Here is an 8,632-nt window from a genome sequence, read left to right as displayed (position 1 = left end):
AGATGAACCCGAACGCGATCAGGGCATCACTTATGGCCAGGTGTTGCAGGAACCAGAACATCTTACATTCCCTGCTGTGGTTCCATTGGAAAGTAGCGCATATCAGCGCCACGTTCAACAGAAAAATAAGGCAGGCGACACAAGTGATAAATGTTGAAATATTTATCTGCCATTGGTTGAAAACAAGAAAAAAAAAAAGGAAGTTATAAGCTAAAATTATTCTAAATAACTTGAAAAGAGCAGCTTAATATTATTCAATAAAATAATAGTTTTGTGTCAAATTAAACATAAACCCTACATTTTATTTTTTTAATTATTTTGTTTAATTGTATTAAATTTAGGTTTAAGAGTATTTCTAAAATAATGATTGTATTCTGAATAAGTTTAAAAGCTAAAATAAGACTCACTAAAAATAATTCTATTAGTTATATTGATTTCTTTCATGAAATCTTAGTAAACAAAACAAAAACAATTGTTAGACACAATAAGAATAATTAAGTTGTCTTTTCCAATGTGCATTGTAACTTAAATAGTCTATTTTTGCAACAGATTCGTTAAATTTTTCTACTAACGCGTTAGTTTTAATTTTTTATTATGAATATTTGGTTAAAACCTATTACTAACGTTTATTGATCAGAACAATTTGGAAAACAAGGCTTTTAGTTAAGTTTAAGTTACATAAATAATAATAAAAAACTTTTAAACATACTTAATTTGACAGTTTACATTGATAGTATCATTTGAGCCTTCAATCAGATACTAACTAACTATTCATAGGATTTTTTTAGTTATTAGTTATTTTGTCTAAATTGTTTTTAAACTTAATATCGAAAAATTTTAAAAAACTAAACTTGAATTTTAAAACTGCGAGCTAAAATTTCTGCAAATTATTAATACAAACCTTTTTGTTGTAGCCATATACAACATAATTATATATACTTTTAATATACGGTAAATGACAAGAGATGTACTTTTATCAACTAGTTATAAAAATTTTAACTCTTGAATGAACTTCATATTCAAAGTTAGAAATGTAAATTATTTTTTCAGATGATATAATTCTATATTTGTTTACTTAACTATCTAAAAAAATTAAAACTGGAATTTATAAACTTAGTTAATCATTAGAATGCTTTAAAATGTTTAAAATGTTCACAGATCAATAAGAGATGACTTTTTTTTAGAAACTATATAGTTTTCTTTTTAACTATTTATAAATATTTACATAACTATATAAAAAAAATTTAAATCTGTATGTTTTTATTAACATAATTTGTTTAAATTTAGGACAATTTTAAATTGACTAAATACAAAAACAAACTGTTTAAAAAACTTTATAATTTTTAACTACAATGTTTATAACTATTTTTTAAAATTTGTTTAAAACAAAACTTTTTTGAATCATGTTTCGTATTGTTTTATGACTAAGGTATGTTTATTGAAATATGTTTAATTGTTTATCAATGTTATACATTTTAGGAGCATTTTATTTTGATCAAATATAAAAGCCTGATACTTTAAAATTAATATGCTTAAGTTCAAGAAAATTAAAAAAAAAAGTATGTATTTGTTAAATTATTTCAAATAGATTTACTTTAATTTATATATTGTTTTAAGAATTATATAAAATGAAAAGCGATTGAAAAATATTAATTCTAAAACAAGTGGCTTTATCGTTTGATGATTAATATTAATTTTAAATGTTATAGTTTAAATTTAAATCTAAAATTATCTATGCATCTAAAACTAAATCCATATGACTAAAATTCTATATGATTATATGAATTCCGTATATACAAAAACACATTAGTTATTTATTTCTAACTATCTTAAATCAAGACTGGTCAGTTTTGTACAAAGAAACTTTTGCACGAACAGTGCTTTTGCACGAGATGTCATTTTTGCATGAGTGAAAATTTAGCACCATTTAAAGTAACGAAATTTAAAATAAAACAAAAAAACAAAAATAAATTAGCTGCCAAGTGTAAGGGTAATAGTGACACTAAATTTATAAGAAGAATAAAAAAAAACAACAATAATAAAAAGAAAACATATTTATTAAGGGTAAGGATTAGGAGTAACAGTTAAAAAAGAAAATAAAAAAAACAAAAAATTGTATTCTTAAACAAAATTAAGTATCATAGCAATAACAATAAGAAAATATTACCGACCAATGGTTGGGGTTAGGGTAAGCAAAATAGTGAAAAAAAAAAATAAATAATAATAGTTAAAAAAAAAAATCATACCGTCCTAAACTAACGCCGTGCAAAGTTTATATTCGTGTAATTCTGACACTTACTCATCATAAACAAATATATAACAAACCCTTACCAATTATACAAAACTACAACGTATGTACCTTTAGTTAAGTTTAAGTTCAATTAAAACGTTCCAGCTAAAGTTTATGTTTTTTCAGATACTTTATCATAATTCTCTACAAGTATGGTTATGTGATTTTGCTAATAAAACGTTAAATACAGGTCACGTTTTCTGCTTTTATACTCAAAACGTTATTTAAAATCAATGAGTAGATATTTACTAGTAATATTTTTTTTTATAAGTATTTTAAAAATTTAAACTAAAGTATACTAAAAAATTGTCTAAAGTTAGATTTTAAATAATTTCAAATATAAAATATAAATTTCTTTATCTTTTTCATTTTTAAATGTATTAAAACGTTTATAAATCTAATGTCTGAAGTATTTGCTTTCTTTCTTAACTATAGCTATTTTAAACTTGATCTTGATAATATAGAAATTAAGATCGTAGAAAACGAGGCAAACTTGATTTGACAAACTTAGTTTAAAAAGCTTTGAACAAAGTAGGCTTTAAATAAAGAAACAAACTGTGTTATTAAAAATAAATAGTTATAAAATCAATTTTACTGTTCAAAAAATAGCCAAAGAAAAAAAACATGATTTATGTCAAATATGTTTGTTTAAAATCGTAATTAGAAATGTTTAGTAGTAACGTTGCTGGAAACACAAAATAGTTTTGTATTTAGTACGGCTTTTGAAAAGCATTAACTTCAAACAAAAACCTAACAAATACAAATTAGATTCCAATAAATTATATACTAAGAAGAAAAGTTTTTACATCAGAAAGACATAAAAAAAACGCTGTTTTATCAACTAAAACTTATATTGAGAAAAAATCAATTGACAATTTAAAATATTTCTGCGGCATCTAATCAGAATGGTATTTTATGTAATTGTATAGCGATTGAAGAGCTTTTGTGGCGTACATTTTAACGTAAACTTTTGACAGAAAAGAAAACTTTAGCAAAGTGATTTTTTTTTCATTACTAGTAATCAGTGTTTAGTTTATCTTAACTGAATATATACTTTTTTAAATTTTTTTATTGATTTTGATTTAATTTACTTTTGAATATCTGTAATACTGTTTTTTGCATATTTTTTTATTTGCTACTTTTCACAATAAAGCTAAACAAAATTTACACTTTCTATTTTCATTACCTATCTTTAGCCTAATTTAAGTAAAGTTTATATAAAACCTAGAATTGATAATTTTGCTAGCGTTTATTAAAACATAAGCTTTTAAATATCTAAGTTAGAAATGTGTTTTAGTTACTATTATGTTTTTTTTTTCTCTTAGCAGTTCATGTATAATCACATAAAAATTATCGTTGCCATTGTGTTTAATTAAAATTGTTTTAATTAACAAGGTGTAACCTTATAATACAACTAATCAAATTCGGATAATTAGTTTAAAATAGTCAAAAAAATATTTAAGAACTATATTTCTCATAAGAACTATAAAAACAATTTAAGTGGAAATAACTAAAATCTACGCTTCTGCAAACATTGAAAATAAAACGTTAACTTTTTAGTTTTCAAGTTTCCCGAAATTCGGTAGTCTTGGTGATGAAATTGTTTATTTGACGACAAGTCATCACAACCTCACGACCGGCGCCTCTTGTAATTGAAACTGTGACGTCACAAATTTACCTTTATTACGTCATAAACAAATAAAGTTGATAGTTCTGTGTGAAACAAGTTTATCAATAAAAGCTAAGATTGAAAGGTGATTTATATTGTTTATCAAACGGTAACAAAGTTCTCAAAAATTTTTTTACAAGGACCTGGTGCACGTAAAACCTTTCGGTTATCGAGTCGTACACCACATACATTTACAATCTACTGCGACCAAATTGAATATGTTTACTTAAACTTACAAAATCTTCAAAAAATAATACGAACGAGACCAAGAAAAAAAAAACAAGATAAAAATTAAATAAGTAATATACTTACTTTAAGATTTGTATGATAAGATAGTTTTAATCGTATAGCAAATGTAAGAAAAACATTTTTTTTTCTGTTCTCATGCTTAGTTTTACTTGTGAAAAACTAAAAAAAAACTTGATTAGGATTTTTAACCGTAAACACACTATTTTTTTACGCTAACTTAAAATCAATAAACTAATAAATATAAGCTTGTATATCCTTTAGATTATAATAATGATGCATATAGTTTTACTTTATACTAAATAAGTAGTGTTATATTTTTAATCTAGACAAACACTTTTAGTTAGTCTAACAAAAAAAATTGCAACAACCTAATGTGTTTAAACTAAATAAACTGAAGTAACCTAACTACCTATTTGTCGCAATTTTACATTGTTTAATTTTAAAACACTAACAAAATTTGTTTCCTTGTCAAGCAGAACACCTGTTATCAACAACAAAATAGCTAGAAATATTTTCGTTACTTTTAAGGTTCCATGAAATCTTTAAATGACGTGATTTTATCCAAAATAATTGTAATAACTTTTAAAAATAAATGTTTAATAAATCTTTAGATTTAATATACAGCTGTTTAAACAAGTCACGATCATAATAAAAAATAAACTTAATTAGAAAATGTGATTTTGCAATTTTGTGTTGTGAATTTTTAATCCGATTTAAATTAAAAATGATGTAACTGCTTCCAATCTCAAATGAACTTTTAAATGATGTTTTTGTGTTAATGAGTAAAATGTCTTTCAATATTAAGACAACATTTTCGTGAGTTTATACTTAATTCTTATAGCCTTGAACTTGCAAATTAACTTTTAATTACATCAAAGATATACACGTTGTATTTTCTTAAAACTACGAACAAAAGTTGTTCGTTTCTTTGAATTTTCTGCATTATAAACAACTTATCTAAGTAGACCTATTTCAAAGTAAATCAAATTAAACTAAATCAGTTACAAAAATTGTAAATTTTTAAGCATTTTTTTATATTTCATACGACAAAAATATTCATTAAGTAACAATTTACAGATATTTGACATCATATTCATCATGTGTTTCCAAAATAAGTTTATGAAGAAATCAAAATATATTAAGAATATTACATAAAATTAATTTTTTTGGATATATTTTGTAGGTCTAATTAGAAAAACTCAAAACTGAAATTTTGTTTCTGTGATATACTTGACTTAAATATAATTTACTTATGCTCTTTTAGATGTTTAAAAGTAAGATGTCAAAAATATATATTTATTTCAGAATCAAGACTTAACATTTAAAAAAGAAGAAATAACAATCAAAATTTTCATGGTTTACCTAATTCAAAATAAACTTTACTTTTCAACTACTCTTAAACTTTATCTCTTAAATAAAACAGGGGTCGGCGAACTACGACATTCGAGCTTTACTAGCGTTAGTCTTTATTTACTTTTAAAAAGGTATAACAGTAACCTGCCACCTAGGTACGCTTTTGCCAGGTACGAAATTCTGGTGTGGTACGCCCTGTGTAGCCGAAAAACACTGCTTTCGAAAAGTATTTTTTTACTTTCAAATTAAGAATACAAACCCAATATTAGTAGTAAAAAGTATTGTATTTTAATAAATAAATTATACTTTATTGTATTAAATAAAAGATTAAAACTAAAACAATATAAATTTTAAACTTACTGATTTTATACTGAATTTAATTTAAAAGAAAATCTGACAATTAATTATTTAATGAAAATAACGAAGAGTGCGAATTTAACTTGCACAACCCAATAATAGATACATAAATGTAAAAAGTTTTTAAAATTCTAAAATAAAGTTTGGATTTAAAAAATGATGAATAGTGCAAATGCATTTAAATACCCTATGATTGCACAACATAAACTTAAAAACTTCCATAAAAAAGTGATATTACCGAAAGCAAATTAAATTGTCATTTACATACCTTATATTCAAAATGTAAATATATAATGAAAATAAAGAACATAGCAACAAAAGTTGTTTAGAACTATATGCTTTTGAAAAGATGTCTGTTAGTGTAGCTTATCGTTTTGGTTTAGCAGACACTTTTTGTTGCTCGTTAGTTCTTTTTAATATATTTTAAAAGTATTATAAAGCTAATTGTGGCTTTCCACAGTTGTTATTAGCAGCTACTAGCGTTTCTACTAAATACAGCTCTCTTTCTAGAATTTCAGACTTTATGTAAAAAGGATCAAGAATGTTAGTAGCCTGTAAATTTTGGCTATTTATACAAACATCCTCATCTGACGTAATATTCTCTTCTTCATTTAATAATTATACAGTTTAAAATAAATTTAGTCACACAACTTAATGAAATTTGATCAATGTTTTAACAAAGTTTTCTTTATTTAAATTTCGTAATTAGCTATACGTACTATGTAAGTTTTTTTTTAAGGTACAAGGAAATACAAGATAAATTAAAAATACTTCTGAGTTGAACATAAACATACATAAGAAAATACTAAAATATAAACAAATATACTTAACAAAGACCCAAGACTTCTAATAAAATTTCCACAAGTATGTTTTGTTTTTATGATCAGAGTTTTTGTTTTTGGGTTTTTTCCTTTAATAGTCTTTTGTAAACCTTAGTGACTTTTAACATGATTGTGCTAATATTAAAATTAGAACAAATTGGGATTAATGTAGGTAATTAATGACCAAAACTCTTAGGTACGCACTGCCGGCTGGGTACGCACTTTTGCGCTGTGTTAAGATAAGTGTCAGGTTACTGTTTTTGAGATTTTTTCTTATCTAAACCGTGCGAGTTTATGTAAAGCCTAGTAATGTAAATTTTATGTACAATATTGTTTTGCTATTATTGTACTTTTATTTTATTATACAAACAATTTAGAAGCACTTAAGAATAAAACTTGTATAAATTAAACATTAACTAGCTTTAACTCCAATTATATTTTTTTATAAACAATAAAGAAAACTGTTACTTTTTAGTGCAAGTAAATTACCTAAAAAAAAATAAGAAAAGTACTGTTTTCAATAATTCAAGCTTTTAACTACAAACCCTTTTTCAGCTATCAATTATAACTAAAAACCTTTGTTAGTCTTATAAACAACACCTTTTGATTTCAGCATTTTAAACTTAACATAGAAACGTTGATTTTCTTTTTACAAATTATTAAAATAAAATCACAAACAAGAGACAGTCTGTTAAAGTTTAATAACACTGCAACACCATATCGTTGAATTTTACGATTAAATAGTTAGAAAACATGTTGCAAGGAAGCTTTATAAAATGCACATAGGGATATATGCAAGTCCAAATACCCTAGAAGAGTTTGACGCAGTCTATAAGTTTGCATATAAATGTAACAGATATTAGATACTAACACATTTGCTTGTACTTATACAAAAATTTATTGCTTTTATTGTAGTTTTTACAAGATTATCATGCAATGATTTTAATCTTTACAAGCAGTAGTTGGTAAGGTTGCTTGCTGTAGTGCTATGTACGGATCGCACGATAAACCATAGAAAATATACTTAAACTTTTTGTAGTGATAATTTTCATGAACAACTTGTTTCAAAGCAATTGGTGCAAATGCAACTACTAAATTTGAGGAAATGATACAAACAAATGTTTTGTTTAAGAGTTTAAATTTGATAACCGTATTGTTTACTGAATCAGCCATCGTTAGTGTTTTGGTGTGTATAAAAAGACTAAAACGTGTGGAGTAAAACAAAAGTAAAATTCTATTTTATAGATTTTATATTAGTAAAGAAACTACTTTACTGATTAAAGCTCTATTTCTAATAGAGTGACAAAATTTAACTTTTTAAGTCGACATTGTTAAAAATTAGAAATAAGTTGAGCAAAAATAAGTATGCCGTAATTAGTTTTATCTAATCTCATCAGCTTATAAAAAACAACTTTAATTTCAGTTTGTAACTGTTTACATCTGACTATATTTTAATTTGTTTTTTTCATTAACAAAAATAACATTTTAAACAAATACATAATCGGTACTTAAACGAACATTAATTGAATAAAACTGTTACAACTGTTATTTAATTTGAATATTATCTAAAGAAAAGCTGTAAAAGAAATTGATAAATCATAAGTTTAAAAATGTTGCAAATTTTATTTAAGTTTTCTCTGTTTGTTAGGTACATATTCCAGTAAAAGTCCAAAAATTTCTTTTAATGTTTGTTTAAGCTACAGTAGCAGTTTGTTTTATCATAAAGTTGTAAACTGTAGTGTTTTAAAAGCATTTTAACCCATAAACAACCCTTAAAAACCCATGTATGTGACTTCAATGAGAAACAACATATTCACTTCTTCAAAAACTAAAATAAAAACGATTGTAATAAAAAACGAGATGATTTTTGTAGTCAAAATTTTTTAGCACTGT

This window comes from Thalia democratica, unplaced genomic scaffold (genome assembly GCF_965202585.1).
Source record: "Thalia democratica unplaced genomic scaffold, ktThaDemo2.hap1.1 HAP1_SCAFFOLD_51, whole genome shotgun sequence".
Classification (NCBI taxonomy): Eukaryota; Metazoa; Chordata; class Thaliacea; order Salpida; family Salpidae; genus Thalia; species Thalia democratica.
Note: the sequence above shows the minus strand (reverse complement) of the source record.